This window comes from Triturus cristatus, chromosome 6 (assembly GCF_964204655.1).
Source record: "Triturus cristatus chromosome 6, aTriCri1.1, whole genome shotgun sequence".
NCBI lineage: Eukaryota > Metazoa > Chordata > Amphibia > Caudata > Salamandridae > Triturus > Triturus cristatus.
The window spans coordinates 1906362493-1906381188 of NC_140589.1; the positions used below are offsets into that span (position 1 = coordinate 1906362493).

Consider the following 18696-nt stretch of genomic DNA (forward strand, 5'->3'; position numbering starts at 1 on the left):
GACATAAAATCGATGACCCATTCTTCTGTCCTAAAGCTGGGGAAGAAAAAACATGACCCACCCAACTTCTTTTCAGCTTAGCTGCTTCAGCATCTGATAGGTGAGTTTCTTGAATTAGAGCAATATCAGTATTCAATCTAGAATCTAGGTTAACACGTGTTGTCTTTTGATGGGATTATTAACTCCTTTAACGTTCCAAGTTACAACTCTAAAGGTAAACCATTAAAAAGACCATGCACAAGTATAATAAAAACAATTGAATAATATTGATCAAACAAAATATGAACAGTCAATATGCAAATAGTATAAGAATTCAGATTCTTATTACCTAGGAGAAAGATAACAGGGAAGACCAGATTGTGAAATAGACATAGGATGAAGGAGAAGAAAAAGATATGTATAAAAGGCGAGTTGACAAAAGAAGTATTGTATAATGTAGAGATGAAGGTACCATAAGAGAAAAAGGGGAGATAGAAGGGAGAGAGAGAGAGAGAGAGAGAAATAACTGAGAGAGAAGAGAACAAAGATCAAAGATGTGATTAAAAATTAACAATTGACAATGAAAAAAGACGACAAAAAGACATACCACAGGAAAACAATGAGACTGGGGATGGTGGAACCACATGAGGAAATCAGCCCACCGAACCGAAGATTCCACAGAACGTGCAAGGGGAGAACGACTTCCAAGTGAACATGAAGAACACGTAAGTCAATGGGTCACAAAACCGCGTCTAAAAGAATGCAAAAAGAGATCATATTAACAACTAAAATCACAACAAAATAGAATATAAAACACCAAAAACACACTACAAAATACAGAGTACAGAATACAAAATACAAAAGGGAATTAAAACAGAAACAACATCATGACGTAAAACCATGCCAATATACGAAGTATTTTATGATCAATAGTTATACTCGAGGAATGTCCATTGACTCATTTGTACAAGAGTCCAGGAATTGTTGAAGCATAGCAGGTCTTCATAATTCGTTGTCTTATTGTTATAAGTCACTTTAAAAAAGCACGGATGGAACAAACCATAACGAGCATTCAATGCACGAAGAGCAGGTCTCATCTCTAGAAACTTCTTGCGACGATCTGCAGTAATTTTGGCATAGTCCTGAGCAAATAAAAGGTCAGAGCCATTCCAAGTAATTTTCCCTTTCTGCTTGGCAGCCTGAAGAACTTTGAGTAGATCTGTATACTCTAAAAAGTACAGAATAACACCCCTGGGTTTTGCCGCAGAGGAAAAAGAAGAAGTAGAGGAACGAGAGACTGGACCCAGGCGATGTGCTCGTTGAATGTTCAAAGTTGGAGTGCTTGGGAGACCAAGAAGCGTAGGTAAAAATGATTGGAAAAAAGATATGGAATTTGATCCTTCAAGACCTTCTGCAAGTCTGTAAATGCGTAAATTATTACGTCTATTTCGATTTTCTAAATTTTCAACTTGTTGCTTGAGATTTTGAATTTCTCTGTGCATACTAGGAACTTGGTCAGTGAATATTTGAACTGAAGCGATTGACTTCTCAAGATGTTCAACCTTTTGTTCAGTGTGCGACCAGTTGTCTTCGAGACTTTGAAGTTGGGCATTTGTTTCTGCCATGTAGGGTTTGAGTGAACGAATTTCCTCTAATAGAAGCTCCATAGAGATAGAAGAGGTTGTATTTGTGGGAGAAGGGGGATTTGTTTTTGCTCGTTTCCCAGATGCAGAAGGAGAAGGTCGTTTAGATGAAATTTTTGACCTTGAACGTGAAACATGAGGAGAGGAGCATTTTGCTGAATTAGAGTCATTACCTGTATCCTCCAAATTCTCTTGCAATACACTAAAAGGGTTAACATCCTCCAAAGACACGTTGGCAGCACTAATTTGCTGAGATGGATTTCGATTACAGCGTGGCATTGCCATTGAGAGAATGAGGATTATATATGAAAGTAAAACAAAAAATTCACCAGGTAAGCTGAAAACTTTGAGAAACGTGAGTTGAGAGAGCTGTAATAAAACAATTCTTATGGGTTACATTTCCAAAACAGCAATCCAACAATAAAAAATTTAAAAAAGCAAAATCACCACATAGGAAGAAATACTTGCTGAAAGTTGACGCGTTACTGCTTTATCCGTAGTAACAGTATTATAGAATTAAAAGTATTTGAGGAACAATAAGAGAAAATGAACAGAGTAGGGAGGTGTTTACTCTAGAAAAGACATTTTCTCTCAAATTGTTTGTAGAAGTCGCCTCGCAAGATTTTGTAGGCTGAAGACAGTATATTTTACATTGTAGCATAGAGAGATAAAGAAGGTGCAAGACAGTGAGGTGATATCCACATCAAAAATGGCGATTAGTTAAACTTGAGGCTAAAAACATAGAAGAGTCAGTCATAAGTGAAGTTTCCATTACTTGCAGGAACAATGAAGGCAAACATTCCAGCTTAAAAAAGGTTTTCAAACTCTATTACGCCGTGACAAAAAAGTGAGGCAGAAAATATGCAGCGTTCACCGGGGGTGGCAGAGAGCACAAAATGGCGGTCGCGTCTCAAGCGCGAGCTGTCGAAAATGCAAAGGTGAAATACTCTCTGTTTCGCTCACCCTATTTAGTCATGAAGGCGCCTATGAAGGCAGCAGGCATTCCGCGGTTGATTCATGCGGTTTTGAAGAGCCGGTAACCATTGGGAGCACTTGAAAGACTCCCGTCGCGGTTACGTGCCTACGGAGCTCTCCGGAGCAGCGGCCATTTTCTCTGGCACCGAAACCACGCCCCCCCTTTTCTTAACTCTTCTTTTCTTAACTCTTCTGACTGATCTTTCAAACATGCTCTCTTTCACTTTCGCTTTAAGGTCAGTGATCCAGGGTTGAATTGGGAGTGGGTTATTTTTAGGGGAGAAAAGAATGACTTCAGTATTTTTAGGGTTGAGTTTAAGGTGGTTGTGATGAAACCAGGATTGAATCTTGAACAGGGTCTCAATGAGGTGAAGAACATCCGCGAGGGATTTAATCTTGTAGTAAAGTTGGGTGTCATCAGCATAGAGGTGGTAATTGATTCCTTTTTGCTTAAGGATGAGGGCGAGGGGTTCCATGAAGAGGTTGAATAGAGAGGGAGAGAGAATAGCGACCTGGGGGACCCCTAAGGAGATCGGCATGGGTTTAGAAAGGCAGTCAAGTATTTTAATTTGCTGGGATCTGTGCTGAAAAAAGGAGGAGAACCATTTGAGGACTAAACTGTTAAAGCCAAACCGATCTTTCAGAGTGTTAAGCAAGGCGGAGTGGTTGACAGTATCAAAAGCTGCAGAGAGGTCAAGGAGAATGAGAAGGGTGGATTTCCCCTGATCAATGGAGTGATGAAGGTCGTCGATTATGTTAAGCATGGCAGTTTCTGTACTGCAACCCTTTCTAAAGCCAGACTGAAAGGAGTCCAAGAGGTTAAATGTATCAATATGTTTGTCCAATTGGAGTAGGGTGCATTTTTCCAGGACCTTAGAAAGCAGAGGAAGGTTACAGATGGGATGAAGATTGTTAAGATCGTTGGGGTCAGCTGTGGGGTTTTTGAGGGTAGGGGTGATTTGTCCAAGCTGAAGGGAGACGGGGACACAACCGGAGGCAAAGGATGAGTTGATGATCGAGGTCCAATATGGAGCAATGGTGAATTTTAAATCTTGGACCGGGTTAGCAGGGAGAGGGTCTCTGGAATGGGAGAAAGGTTTAAGCTTGATAACGATGTTGAGGACTTCAGGTTCAGTGAATGGGCGAAAGAAATGCCAAGAGTCATTATTTTTTTGCTGGAGGTTGGTGAAGTAAGGGTCGGGAGGGGGGACAACAGGAGGGAGATGCAAAGTGCCAAGGGGTGGGTAGGGCATGTGCATTGGCTGATGGGTCATGGGAGGAGAATGGATAAAGGGGGGGATAGAGATAAAGGATTCATCAATTTTAGAGATTTTTTCCGAAAATAAGTTTGCAATTTCTTTGCATCCCTCAATAGTGGCCGACAACTTAGGAGGGGCAGAGGCTGTTTGATTTTTAACAATGTTAAATAGTTCACTTGGACTGTTTTTGGACCGGTCAAGTTGCGAGCGGAAGAAGGAGGTCTTTTCATTGAGAATTTTTTTCCTGGCAGCTCTGAGAGGTATAAGATTAGGGGTGGACGGATGTTTCCTCCACTTGCATTCAAACAACCTACGAGAGCCTCTCTCATTGTTGAGATCAGGGTTAAACCAAGATTTAGAGGGATTGTTTATTTGTAGTTTTAATTTAGCAGGGGCGATTTGGTGAAGGACCTTGATGATGGATTCGTTGAAATGCTCGGTGAGGTCATTAGCATTTTGGGAGGGAGGAGCAAGCAAGAGTTGATCTTTAACCTTGGTCTCCAGTTCCCCCGGGGAAATAAGATGAAGATTTCTAGTCAATTTCCTGTGTTTAATGGCTTTAGGGGGAGGGAGAGGCCGTAAGCCGGAGATCATAAAGAGGATAAGGTGGTGGTCAGACCAGGTGACAGGGACGATGCAGGAAAGGGAGGCCAGATCATTGCTAGTGATGATGGCATCAAGTGTGGCCCCTTTAATATGTGTAGGAGAATGGCAGAGTTGTTTCAAGTCATTAATGTCAAGTAAATCATTGAGGAGGCGGATCGATGGTTCTTCAGTTTTGTTCCAGTGGAGGTTAAGGTCTCTGAGAAAGAGGTTTTTGGAGTTGGAAAGCGAGGATTGGGTAAGTAGGTCAGATTATTCCTCAGCAAAGGGAAGAGGGTCACCAGGAGGATGATAAATATTATGCAGACGCATAGGGGGGAACCCTGAACTCTACGTTCCGCTCCAAGGTGTTCAAAAGTGGTAAAATCGGAGCTCTGAACAAGCGACAGTTGAAGTTCATTTTTGGGTAATATGGCTAGACCACCTCCAACTTTGCCAAGTCTATCTTTCTTGAGGATGGAGTACCCAGGGGGAGAGAGCAGATCGAGCATAGATGTGGAGTGAGCCTTGAGCCAGGTTTCCGTAAGGAAGGCGATGTCTATGTCTTCACATAGGATGGTTTCCGTGATTTCAGTCGAATGTAAGACAGCAGATTGGCAGTTAACTAACTTGCAGGAGAGGGGTTTTGGGCAATTTTTGGGGGAGGGCAGGTGCGGATAGTGGTAAGTTGGGCTGGGAGCCTGGGCGAGACTGGGGAGGAAGGGATTCTACTTGTACCAAGAATCACAGGAATAGTTGCGAGCTGGAAAGGTTGGTCTGTAGTTGAGGGGATAGGGGGTCTGAGCTAATACGGACCAGGGAGTCCGAGGAGGGCAGATTGCACAAGTCGTAGTATGATGTATCTGAACCATTAAAATGCGAGGTGCAGGTCCCTTGTTGAGGGTCTGTGGTGCTTGATAGTATTGGACCCAGGTGAGTGGTACTATTGGCGAGGTTGGATGAGGTGATGGAATTAAGGCCTTGTCTGAGAGAGGAAAGTTCCAATAGCAGGGTTGAGAGGTGGTGTTCTATGTATAAGGGATGCTGGGAAGGAGGATGGGAGTTCACAGGGGGGAGCAGTATGGTCCCTGTTGGTCAGGAAGGGAGGTCTAAAATTTGGATAGTATGGAATCCCGGGGAGAGGGACATAAGGGGTGTTCACAGGAGTGGCCATGGGGGAGGTTGGCGGGTGCGAAGGGGCTATTCCAAAGGCTGGATAGATGTCGGGAGCTGGTAAGGGGGCATGGGGAAAGGGCATGATGCTTCCATCTGGGCTATTCTTGAGAAGGTCGTTAAGAGAGAGAGGGACTGGTTGAGCGGCGGGGGGATCAAAAAAAGGGAGCTGGGAGGAAGGAGAGGGTAAGACGGGGTGGAAAGTGATAAGTGGGGGGCATCAAGAGGAGGTGTGAGGGTGGGCGTGACAGTGTGTGTAGTAGGAAGGACTGGAGGAGGGTGAGATACTAGCATAGTAAGGAGTGTAAGGATCGGGGATTGAGGAACTGCGTTAGAAGTAGCACCATCCTGACTAAGGGGTAGAAGGTCGTTAAGAGAGAGAGGGACTGGACGAGCGGTGAGGGGATCCGAATAAGGGAGCTGGGAGGAAGGAGAGGGTAAGAGGGGGTGGATAGTGTTAAGCGGGGAGGCATCAGGAGTAGGTGAGAGGGTAGGCGTGACTGTGTGTGTAGAAGGAATGACAGGCGGAGGGGGAGAAGCTAGCGTAGTAAGGGGTATAAGGATCAGTGATAGGGGAACAGCATTGGAAGTAACAGCGTCAGGGAGAGGGGAGGTAAGCGTCAAAGAAAGGGAGGGCAAACGGGGATCCTGTGATTGGGACGGGGATTGGGGGACTTCGTTGGTAGTTACTGTGACTGGGAGTGGGGGGGTTAGAGTCGGGGAGGCAGAAGATGAAGGGGCATCCTGTGATTGGGGGTAGAAGGGCCATAAGGAGGTGCAGATAGTAGGTAGGTTAAGGTGCTATAGTGGAGCTCGAATATGGTGAGGTGGTTTTCAGGGGCTTCAATGAGGATATTCAGTGGGAAGAGTTAACCCAAGTAAGAGCCTGAGCTGTGCTAAGAAGAGTCACAGAGCAGGGGTGTCAGGGTGTAGGAGGGAGGGAGGCAGAAGGGGGAATCTGCAAAAGGGGACAATAAACTAAGAAAGAATCAAGGGAAGGGTGGGAATGAGGTAGTAAAACATCCATTGTAGGGTTAGAACGATAGCACGAGATGCAGAAGGGAGGGGAGAGAATGTAAAAGAGGTAAACAACGAGGATTAACAGATCAAATAAATACAAAAAGCAGAAAGTGCAATGTACAAATGTGCCGGTTGTCAAGCAGCAGGCAATATAATATACCAGGGCAAGAGATCAAGTGAGGTAGTTCAGGTAGGGTGTACGTAGCACATAAGGAGACTGACCTCTTGCAGCTACACAGGCTAATTATGGATTGTCAAACCTCGGGCATAGAAACATACAATATAATAAAAACACAATGAGGAAGGTCAGTATATTCAATATAATAAACATAATGATGAAGGTCAGTAGTAGCCGCGCCCGGCGCCTAAGATTCAATGGCACCTGCAGCTGCTCGGGTCAGCCTACTAGGGGAGGACGCTCCGCCTAGAAAAGTAACAAGGATAAAGGTCAAACTAGAGAGTTGTAAAATTACGATGAGGTAGGTCATTAAGGGTGCAAATAACGCATTAATTTAAAAGTGAAAAGCAGCTGTTTCGGTTCAATTGCTAGGGCAAACCCATCGCCCTGAAGGACTTCATACTCAGTCTTTTGGCAGTGTCTCAGTTCGGCTGCACGCAGCGTATGAACTGGTAATAGCCATCAGCTACTCAGGTCAGCCTATCTGGGTGGGCGCGCTATCTGGATAAGTCACAGGTACAATAGTCAAGATAACCACGCATACAAGTAGAAGACAACATGAGGTAGATTACAAGGGAGCAAATCGTTAAGATAAACATTCAAAAGATCGAGTGTCAAAATGAGGTGGATTAAAAAGGTTGTAAATAGCGCTTTAATTTGGAAAATATCCTGCAGTTGTTCCAACTTGATGGCAAGGGTTAACGTCATAATTGCAATTGTAAAGCCGCCATGCTGCGGTAGGGGAGTAAGGACGGTCTCCTTACACCAGGCTTGGGGATGAATGCGGTAAATCAGGCCCGTTTGAAGGGACGCCCATTGAATATGGAAGAAGACGAGGAGAAAAGTTAATGAGGCATTAGGACCAAGGGCGAGAAAAGTTATCAGGCCAGCCAGTTGTCAATTCGGCTAATGGGCGTGCCACCACTAAAAACGGTCGAGGACAGAAACATATCTCATCCCCGTTCACTCTGTGTTAGACATGTACACCCTTTCTCTCTCCACATCTCACTCCCGTTCACTCTGTGTTAGACATGTACACCTTTTCTCTCTCCACATCTCATCCCGTTCACTCTGTGTTAGACATGTACACCCTTTGTCTCTCCACATCTCACTCCCGTTCACTCTGTGTTAGACATGTACACCCTTTGTCTCTCCACATCTCACTCCCGTTCACTCTGTGTTAGACATGTACACCCTTTCTCTCTCCACATCTTGTCCCGTTCACTCTGTGTTAGACATGTACACCCTTTCTCTCTCCACATCTCGTTCCCGTCCACTTTGGGTTAGACATGTACACCCTTTCTCTCTCGACATCTCGTGCCCGTTCACTCTGTGTTAGACATGTACACCCTTTCTCTCTCCACATCTCATCCCGTTCACTCTGTGTTAGACATGTACACCCTTTCTCTCTCCACATCTCGTCCCTGTTCACTCTGTGTTAGACATGTGCACCCTTTGTCACTCCACATCTCACTCCCGTTCACTCTGTGTTAGACATGTACACCCTTTCTCTCTCCACATCTTGTCCCGTTCACTCTGTGTTAGACATGTACACCCTTTCTCTCTCCACATCTCGTTCCCGTTCACTCTGGGTTAGCCATGTACACCCTTTCTCTCTCCACATCTCGTCCCCGTTCACTTTGGGATTATATCCTTTCTCTCAACACATCTCGTCCCCGTTTACTCTGAGTTAGATATGTACACCCTTTCTCTCTCCACATCTCGTCCCCGTTCACTCTGTGTTAGACATGTACCCCCTTTCTCTCAACACATCTCGTCCCCGTTCACTCTGTGTTAAACATGTACACCCTTTCTCTCTCAACATCTCGTCCCCGTTCACTCTGTGTTAGACATATACACCCTTTCTCTCTCCACATCTCATTCCCATTCACTCTGGGTTAGACATCTACACCCTTTCTCTCTCCACATCTCATCCCCGTTCACTCTGTGTTAGACATGTACCCCCTTTCTCTCTCCACATCTCGCCCTCGTTGACTCTGTGTTAGACATGTACACCCTTTCTCTCTCCACATCTCGTTCCCGTTCACTCTGGGTTAGACACGTACACCCTTTCTCTCTCGACATCTCGTCCCCTTTCACTCTGTGTTAGACATGTACACCCTTTCTCTCTCCACATCTCGTCCCCGTTCACTTTGGGTTAGACATGTATATCCTTTCTCTCAACACATCTCGTCCCCGTTCACTCTGTGTTAGACATGTACACCCTTTCTCTCTCCACATCTCGTCCCCGTTCACTCTGTGTTAGGCATGTACACCCTTTCTCTCTCCACATCTCGTTCCCGTGTGGTAAATTTAAATTACCTAGACTTAATTTATGCGGTAAAATTCAATAAGAATAACTCAGTAAAAATAAGAGGCAGAATCCGTGGTATTTGAGGTTATAAAAGGGAATTTATTCCTTACAAAGGAATTATGGTTCGAACCAGGCAATCGAATTCCATCACCACGAAGGTTCAGGAAGGGATAGGCAATACATTATTGACAAGTAATTATATATATAGTAAATGCATTATAGTAAAGACAGATGCAGGAGGTGTAACAGCTGATAAAAAAGATAAGAATACACATACGTAATGAAAAAGGCGTTACAATAGGCGTATACTAGAAACGTCATTAAGAGGATGTCACAAGTGGGTGGATCCATAAGAGAATCCTGCAATGTCAGCAGAAATACATGGCAGAGATGCGCGCGCAGCCGCATGACGTGTGATTGACGTGTAACTAGAGGGTGAAGGAAACTTGACATTTAGCCCTACATGAGGAGACAGAAGTCTGGGGGGTCAGATCAACCTAATCCTAAATCATATCTAATATCTTGTGTTTAAGGAACTGTATTATCTAAAAGGAAAGGTCTCTCGGACAGAATCTATTCTATACTGACTGTTTAGTGCGTGTACAAGCGTCTATGTGTCTACATGAGATGCGAGGGGGCATGGGCCTACCAGGGAAACGGAGGCTATGAATTACTTGCACGGAGACAGTAAGGCCGGGCCCTTTGCTCTGTAGCTGGAAGGATGTTTACCTAAAACTACTAGACAGGAATGTATTGGATGAGGAGCGGAGCAGATAACTTGAAGGTGAAATACAGTTTTTGGCAGGCAACAGGCCGAGTCAGGCACCGTTAGCCGCGCAGAGAGTAGGACAAAGTTCATGGATACAGATGCAGGCTCAGGCTGGAGCTTTCAGAAGCAGAAGGCAGGAAAAGACTCGATGACAGATTTCAGGGCCTACTCGCCTGAACTGTAAAACGTGAAAGGTGTACCATATAAAGTCGGTGGCCAATCATACTTAGGAACGGAATATCCGACCCATTCATGGCGGATCTGAAAGAGGACATGTTAACGTTGGACGCACATGTATTTGCGTCTTCATAGCTGTAGTTGGAGGGAACATACATGTACTTGTAGCATGTACATGGAGCCGTTGGGGTCTAAGATAGGGGACATAACTGATCATAAAAATTCATATTTCCTCATTCCCTCCTTGTCCCCTACGGACCCTTCATGAAATATCGATCTTCATTAATCCATCAATCTGTTCATATAACATCATCTGTTCTTCTTTCTTCTTACGAGGTCTTGAATGAAAACTTGAATGTGGAATACACGATGTGGCACACAGACCACAAATCGCTGGCCCACATTGTAGACACAAGCAACAACTGAATATTATGAGAAGGCCAATACCTAGGAAGGATAGGATCCTCCATCCCCAGGCTGACAACATGCTCCAGAACCAACCGGACCAAGTCCAGGTGCCTGGACTCTGGTGTATCTGGCTTACAATCTTATGGAGGCGAGTTATGGCTTTATATACTGAAGGCGCGTTTTCTGGAATGAAAACACAGCAACTTGATCCGATGACCCTACAAGCTCCGCCCCTATCGGCCAAGATGACGTCAAGGACAAGACTATTTTGAAGAACAACAATCCGCATCGCAGACTGCTCCTCTGTTAAGTTGCCTAGGGCGGAAGTAGTTTCATTCACTACTGCTTCAAGTGTTCTAGTTAATCTACAGATCAGCTTACTATTGGTGACAGTGCCTATGTAAGGAAAGAAACCTTTATTGAAATCTGTATATTGCTCCCAAGCCGTTTCAGTGTAGTCGACAATCGGGAGATCTCTTCGCTGTCTATTGTATACTAAGTGGGTATTCCTATGATAATCAGGAGGGGCTAGGAAAACAGGTGGCAGAAGTAATGCAATATAACAGGTACCATCCCAATCTAGAGGTAAACGTATATATGCCGTCTGACCACATATGAAGTAGGAATGACGAGAAGCTCTAAATGTAGACTTGTCTTGATCACTGAATTCGATCACAGTTGTACATTTACTATGACCCATGTGTACTGAACCATTCTTTCTTACACATAATTCACCTTTAACTGGAAATACTGACATAGCGGGCAAGACTGGTGTAGCTTCAGATTCAACATTCAGAATCATGAGGTTAAGTTTAAAGTTACCTAATCCATATACTTCATTTTCTAGATCAGTTCCTGTTCTTTTGGGAAGTCCCTCCTTGTTAGGGTAGCAGACTTTAAGTAAAACTAGGTTCAGGTTTCCCCATACCCAGTTGTCCTTGTAAACTACGGCATTGGAATCTAGAGTATTAATCAAACTAAACCATGCTCCACAGGAGCCATTGTGTGTGAACGGGTACGGAAAGTGGGGCAGAACTCCCTTGTATTTCTGATAGGGAGGGAGTCGGCCACATATCCAACAATTGGTAGCATTGCTGGTCTGATGGGAATGATGTAACATACTAATGAATGTGTTGTTGCGCAGCGCAAATCTGTAGGACAACTCATGCGGAGGTAATTCGCTAAAAGAGTGTTCGGAAGTAGCATTGAAAGCACGCTTGAAAACAGGGTAATATATGTGCAACAGTATACTTGCAGCAATAATAAAAAGACTTAGAAAAAACATAATCAATAATGTTACTACACAGTGACTACGAAGTGATTTACAGTACGCATGTTTCTTGAGCTGTTTCTGTCTATTTCTCTCTCTATTTCGGTCTAGAGGATACATGTCAGAGACTAATTTAACCAATTCACCTTGGAGAGGACTTAAACAATCAAATTGTCTGACTTGCTAGACCTTAGTTTCAGTTTATAATTCTGTTGTTCGGTTTTCTCAACCAGGGGGAGTTTTGAGTCAGTCTGTGAGGAAATGCAGGGCTGAGAGTTCAAGTTAGTAAGAGGTCCATGAAACTTCTTGATATGGCTCGAGTGTAGCCAACCCTTGCGACCCTCAATCTTCACTGCTGTCCTTGTCGTGAGAAGAACCAGTTTTGGCGCCTGCCAGCGAGGCTCCAGCGGGCTCCTCCTGTCGAAATTTCTTATGAAAACATGGTCTCCAGGAACCACTTCATGGGGCTTCCCCTCAGTGTTGTCGGGAAAGGCTGCAGCTACCTGTGAACGGCAAGATTGTAGTGCAGACATCAAGGAAGCAAGGTAATCTGTCAGCATATTACAATCAACATCAGTTATTTTTCGAGGTATAGGCGTCCCCCACATATTTGGTGGCCTACCGAAGACCACCTCGTACGGGGATAGCCCTGTTCGAGAATGTGCTACCATTCTCATGTAAAAGAGCGCAACTGGTAAGGCTACTATCCAGTCGACACCTTTCTCTCTGCAGATTTTGGAAAGTCTAATTTTCAGAGTCTGATTATGACGTTCCACGAGACCTGCTGCCTCGGGATGTCGGACACAGTGGAATTTCCATTGATAGCCTAACAGGAGTGAAATGCGTTTCATTAGCTCGGATGAGAACGGCTGGCCGTTATCTGAGTATACGATACGGGGCAAACCATACCGTGGGAAGAATTCTCGAACTAACTGTTTGGCAGTAGTCGGGGCAGTGTAATCTGAGACGGGATATGCCTCTGTCCAACGGGAAAGAGCACATACAACTACGAGAACATATTTGAATCCTCGACATCGTTCCATCTGGATATAATCCATCTGGAGTGCTTCAAAAGGATGATCGGGAGGTTGAAATCCACCTTGCTCTACAGGAATGCTTTTACCGGGATTGAACTGACAACATATCATGCAGGTACGTACTTTCTGTTTGGCTGCTGCTCGCAAGTGTTTGTTGAACCAAATGTGTTGAATACTGTCTAGCATAGCTTTCTCTCCTAGGTGCGCTGGGCTATGTATTGTGTTAATGATGACTGGAACCATGGAGTCGGGGAGAAACCATATAGATTTTCCCTTCGTCATCCATCCCTGATCTGTTTGGATCCCTCCTAATTCAGTCCATTTCTTAATTTCTTCTGGTGTAGCATGTGTCTGTATGTCAATTACATCAAGGGCGGGATCCTTAACTGTCATGCAGTGTGTGGATGTCTGTACTATTGCCTTTGTCATGTCAGTTGCGTGAGTCCGATTCTGAGCGGTCTGTTTAGCTGTTCGGTCTGCTAGGTCGTTACCCTGAGAAATAATGTCAGTCACTTTCGTGTGGGCCTTGCACTTCATAATCGATATTGCAGTAGGTAGATGTATTGCGTCTAATAGAGCTTGAATGAGGGGACCGTGTTGAATGTTGGCACCATGAGAAGTTAAATAACCTCTCTCTCGCCAAAGCACTCCGAAGTCATGGACAACTCCGAATGCATAACGTGAATCTGTGTATATGTTAACTTTCTTGTTTTTGGCTTGAATACAGGCTTGTGTCAGAGCGATGAGCTCTGCTGCTTGAGCTGACAGAGTATCAATACAATTAGTTTCAATTACTTCAGTGTCTGTTGTGACTGCATAAGCGGCCACTAACTCTCCTGTACTTGTTCTCATGCATGAACCATCTACATACAATGTCAGGTCTGGATCTGATAATGGAACATCTGTCAAGTCTTGTCTGGGTTTCGTCGTAATAGTAATGACTTCAATACAATCATGCGCTAATGGGTCTGTTCCACTTAATGGCAAAAGTGTGGCAGGATTTAATGTACTACAACGTCTTATTTCTATGTGTGGCTGGAACAATGTTAGTTCGTACCCCGTCAATCTTGCTATAGTCAAGTGTTGTGTTTGTGTCCGATTCAAGAGAACCTCTACTGCGTGTGGTACTTGTACTGTCAATTGATGTCCTAATACTATGGAATCTCTTTGTCTGATCGCTAAAGCTGTTGCTGCGACTGATTTCAGGCACGCAGGAAGAGCCTGAGCTACGGGATATAACGTGCTAGAAAAGTAAGCACATAGTTTGTGTGATCCTGCTTGTTCCTGAGTGAGTACTGACAAGGCAGTACCTTCACGTTCCGTAACAAAAAGTGTAAAAGGTTTACTGTAACATGGTGTTGCTAAAACAGGTGCTTGGCATAAAGCTTTCTTTAAGCTTTCAAAAGCTTGTGTATGTTCTTGAGTCCAAGGGAGGACAGTCGATGTCGCTGCCTCCTGGGTTGTCAACTGAATGAGTGGTTTTGCTAGAAATGCATATTGGGGAATCCACTGCCTACAGTACGAAGTGAGGCCTATGAAGGCCCGTACCTCCTTTTGTGTCTTGGGTGGTGGCATGTTAACAATTAACTGGATGCGGTCAGGTGTAAGCTGTCTTCCCCCCTTGGACAGCAAGTGCCCAAGGTACACAACTTGCTGGACACAGAATTGTAGCTTTGAAGGGGACACCTTGTGCCCCTTGTCGGCTAGGAAATGCAAAACCGTCAGTGATGCTTTTTCACATTCAGGTTCGCTTCGGGCGGTGATCAGCAGATCATCGACATACTGGAGCAGGGCAGTGTTAACTGGCATGTGGATACTGTCAAGTTGTTTTTTCAGTGCTTGACTATAGATGCTGGGGCTTTCTGTGAATCCTTGAGGTGCGCGTGCGAATTTAAAGCTTCGTCCATTTAAACTAAATCCGAACAAATATTGGCTTTCCGGATCAATTGGGACGCTAAAGAAGGCGTTCTTGAGGTCAATTACAGTGAAGAACGTTGCTTCGGAATCAATGGCTGTTAGTAATGAAGAGATATCTGGGACCACAGGGTATTGTGGTACAATGCATTTATTCAATTCGCGCAGATCAATAACTAATCGATATACTGGCGGTGCTTTTGGATCAGTTCGTTTAAGAATCGGAATTATCGGAGAATTACATACATTGGAGTCGGTTTCCACAACCACTCCTTGTGCAATGAGCTCGTCAATGATTTGCAGCAAAGCCACTACAGCATCTGGAGGTAACTTGTATTGTCGCATTCGTGGTAGTACCACTCCTGCTTTGAGTGTGACTCGATATGGTGTAATGTGCATGCAACCTACATCGGTGGGGCCTTGTGCCCATAAATGTGCAGGTAGATTCTGTAACCGGTGATCCATGTCTCTTGACATGTAGTGACCTTTGAAGTCACGCAAAAATAGTCGTACTCCTTCCGGAGAACAACATATTACAGCTCCTAGAGCTTTCAGCGTTTTTATACCTAACAAGTTTTCTGGACATGATTTGGTAAGCAATAAATCTGTAGTTCGTGTCAATGGACCAACTGTAAGTGGAAGAGGTTGCGATACTTCGTTAATAATAGGCTTTCCTGAAAAACCAAGGGAAATATTCTGTGAGCCTGAGAGGGGTGCCCCTGGGACTTCGTCATGACTTATAGTAGTTCTGCTTGCCCCTGTATCAAGTAAAAACTTTCTGTCTTTCCCTAATATTTGACTATGTACATAAGGACCTTCCTGATCTACAGGAACCTCGATAAGGGGTAAGCCAACTTCCTTCTCTAGGCTATTTCATGTGTATCGCTGATACTCGGGATAATCATTTTGTGCATACTGGTACATCTGGTGTGTAGTGTTTTGGGTTGCAGCAATAGGCTGTGGCTGTGATACTGCTACGGTCTGTTGTGGAACTGGCATAGGCTGTACATGCTGAGGTACTTGTTGTTGGATCTGATCCTGTCTAGGTGCACGTGGTCTCTCCTTAGTTTTACCCGTAGAGATATTGTGCTTCAGAACCGTACAATCGTTTATATAATGACCTGGCTGTTTACAATAGTTGCATGTCCCTTTTACAGGAACCGCTGAATTACTGGACTGTGTCGCACCCTTTTTATGACTGTCATCTGGAACTGTCTGGGCAACAAGCATTTTCATTTTCGTGTCTTTCATACGTCTTTGTTCATGTTCTTGTTCTTCTCTAATTTTATTCTGGTGATACTGTAACATTTGTAACATCTGTGAAGGGGTATTACCTTGCCAAGTGCTTTCCACTTTTAATACTCTGTTCTTAACTTGGGGCAGGGAATTTTCGACTAGTTTTGTCACAAACAGATGTGGATACGACTCGCTATTTGCTTTTAGGCCACTATTAATACCAAAACATTTTTCAAATCGGGAATAAAAATCACTAGTATCTTCATCGGGTTTTTGTTTACAGGCTGAAATTGCACCCCAGTCTTCCTTTTTCGTAGTTAATAAACGTGGCAATACTTGCACTAATAATCCTGGTAATGCTGTAGTTTTTCCCCCAAGCCCTTGGCCTGCAGTTCGGGCCTTTTCTTCGTTTTCTAATGCTGTCCAATCAATCTTTTGGTCTCCCACCTCCCATTCTTTTTCTTTGAGTTTCTCGTAAATACCGGCAGGCAGTAATACTTTTAATATTTTCATAATGTCAGGATAGGTATAGTCACCCATGAGTAACATGTCCTTTATTTCACGGTGGAAACCTGCTGGGTCTTTGTCATGGCTAGGTACTAATTTTTTCATTTCCAATAATTCTATTTTAGTTATGGGCGTGTACACAAACACGCGTGAAAAAGAATCATCTGTATTTTTAACTGGGTGTACTTCACGTAAGGGATTCTGTCTGTCTATGTAATACGTTTTTCTTTCCATGTTGGGAACTGAATCATGCTCTGGACATACGAAGACACTGTACTGGTGCCGATATTCTAGAATTTCTTTAATTAGATCAGTACCCAAACCTCTCCATTTATTCGTGAGCAATTCTATCAGGATATCAGGTAGGGGACCAGGATCGGAGTGTTGGCTTTTATACAATATAAGGAGGTGTTGTATCATGTATATACCAGCTAAACGCTGTTCGTCTGGAGTAAGATTCAGAAACGTGTGTGCTAGCGCATCATCACTGTATTTTTCAGAACTGTCAGCCCATTGTACTGCTGACCTGGCTAATTCTTGTTCATCCATAGAATTGAGCACATGGTACCCCCTTCGTTCTCGGAGTAGTTTATCAGTAGCCTGGAATAAGTGTTCAGGGGACCTTGGATTTGACATAATTGCTTGAAAATTTCTGTTACATTCTGGACGTATCGGACGTATTGGATCATTAAAGTATCTGGTATTATTAAAAGATCTTCCCTTACCTACATAAGCCACCATGTCTCTAGCTGATGATTCTAATTGTCCTGTGGTCATTTCTGACTCTTCCTCCTCTTCTCCCTCTGATTCAGTTTTGTCTGCCCCTAATCTGTTTTCATGTATTCGCTCTACTTCTTTTCGGATCTTTCGGCACATAACTTCTATACTCTTCTGTTTATCATGTCTACTGTCTGCTATATTCTGACCCCATTTGGTAAGTACTTGCATTTCATCCTGATCTACCTCAGGCCTATCTCTATTTCTGATCAAGTAGTTTATGAAGAAGCGTAACAAGAGTTTCTGTATATCCACTTTCTGGTATTCCATGGCCTCGTCAATACTTTCTGGGCCTTGCCCTGTTTGGACAAAGCGATATATATTGTCTAGATGGGCAACCATTCCTGGTAGTGTCATTAAATAGTTCGAAGCTCGTCGTATACGTAGTGATGGTAGCAACATTCTGTCCTTTTTACCGGGCACTGGATCATATCTACAATCTGCAAGAGGTTCCTTAAATATATCGGAATTTGCTGTTTGAGGTGTACGTTGGTATGCTAAATCTCTAAAAGTCAATCTATTTCCTGGCGGTGGCGTGGAAAAACCTCCTGTCGCACCTCCTGTCGCACCTCCTGAGGTGCCAGGCCCAAAAGGATTTGTTGAATGTAAGGTAGAAAGTGTAGATGCCGGAAGGGCTGTAGAAACCGGCGGAACGATTGGAATGTGAGGGGGTGTTTGTTGCTGTGATGGTGGGGGCAGATGATCTTGGTGTTGAGCGTCGTCAACAGGTGATGCGCGTTGATGCGCCACATTAACATATTCGGGGGCTGCATCGTCTAAATAGGAAGAAAGGAAAATATCTTTTGCGGTCTTGGGATGTATTTTAATCGGGAGTAATGGAGGTGGCAGATCTTTTGGTACCTCCAGGGTGGCCTTAGGTAAACCCTCGGCCAGAAGAGGATACATACCATTCATAAGAGTGTTTCGTTGTCTGTCTACTTGTTCTGTTTTTACTCGGATACCTTCCTCAATTAATATGTCTTCTCGGGCTTTGTCTGAATTCTCTCTACTTTTCTCTTCTTTTCTGAACGCTTTCTCTGCGCGTCTGTGCGATTCTTTACGCCATAATTCAATGGCATCTTTCTGTGACTGTCTGGCTTTCTTTTTCCATAATTCTTCTTCTACTCTCATGATGCAATCTGCATCCCATGTCCCAGCAGCGGGCCATCTCTGATTCTCTGCTAAATCCTTGGTGTAGTCCACCCATAGATCAAGATATAATACGGCATCTAGGCCATGTTTATGGTACATAAAGTACCCTGGAGTGTCCCTAGGTGGAATGGGAACGGCTTCTTCGAGTATCCCTTTTCTAGTTTTTATCTGTCTTAATTTTGAAAAGAACGGCATCTTTAAACCTTGCTACTTTATTCTTACTCGAACTTAGACACTTGGACTTTAATACAATTAGTACGATAAAACACAATAATGAGAAATTGAACAATCATTCATACCACGACATTTTTAAAACATATTATAAC

The 18696-nt window shown here is 43.9% G+C and overlaps 1 protein-coding gene across 5 annotated transcripts in view; it reads right to left on the bottom strand.

Annotated features, from left to right (window-relative positions):
- LOC146822404 (uncharacterized) overlaps positions 1–18696 on the bottom strand; it is a 251096-nt gene that overhangs the window by 127531 nt on the left and 104869 nt on the right. For all 5 annotated transcript variants that reach the window (XR_014963286.1, XR_014963284.1, XR_014963285.1 and 2 more), the window contains one exon: positions 587–731. The gene's annotated coding sequence lies outside the window, so the exon portion shown is untranslated. The remainder of the gene's footprint in view (positions 1–586; positions 732–18696) is intronic.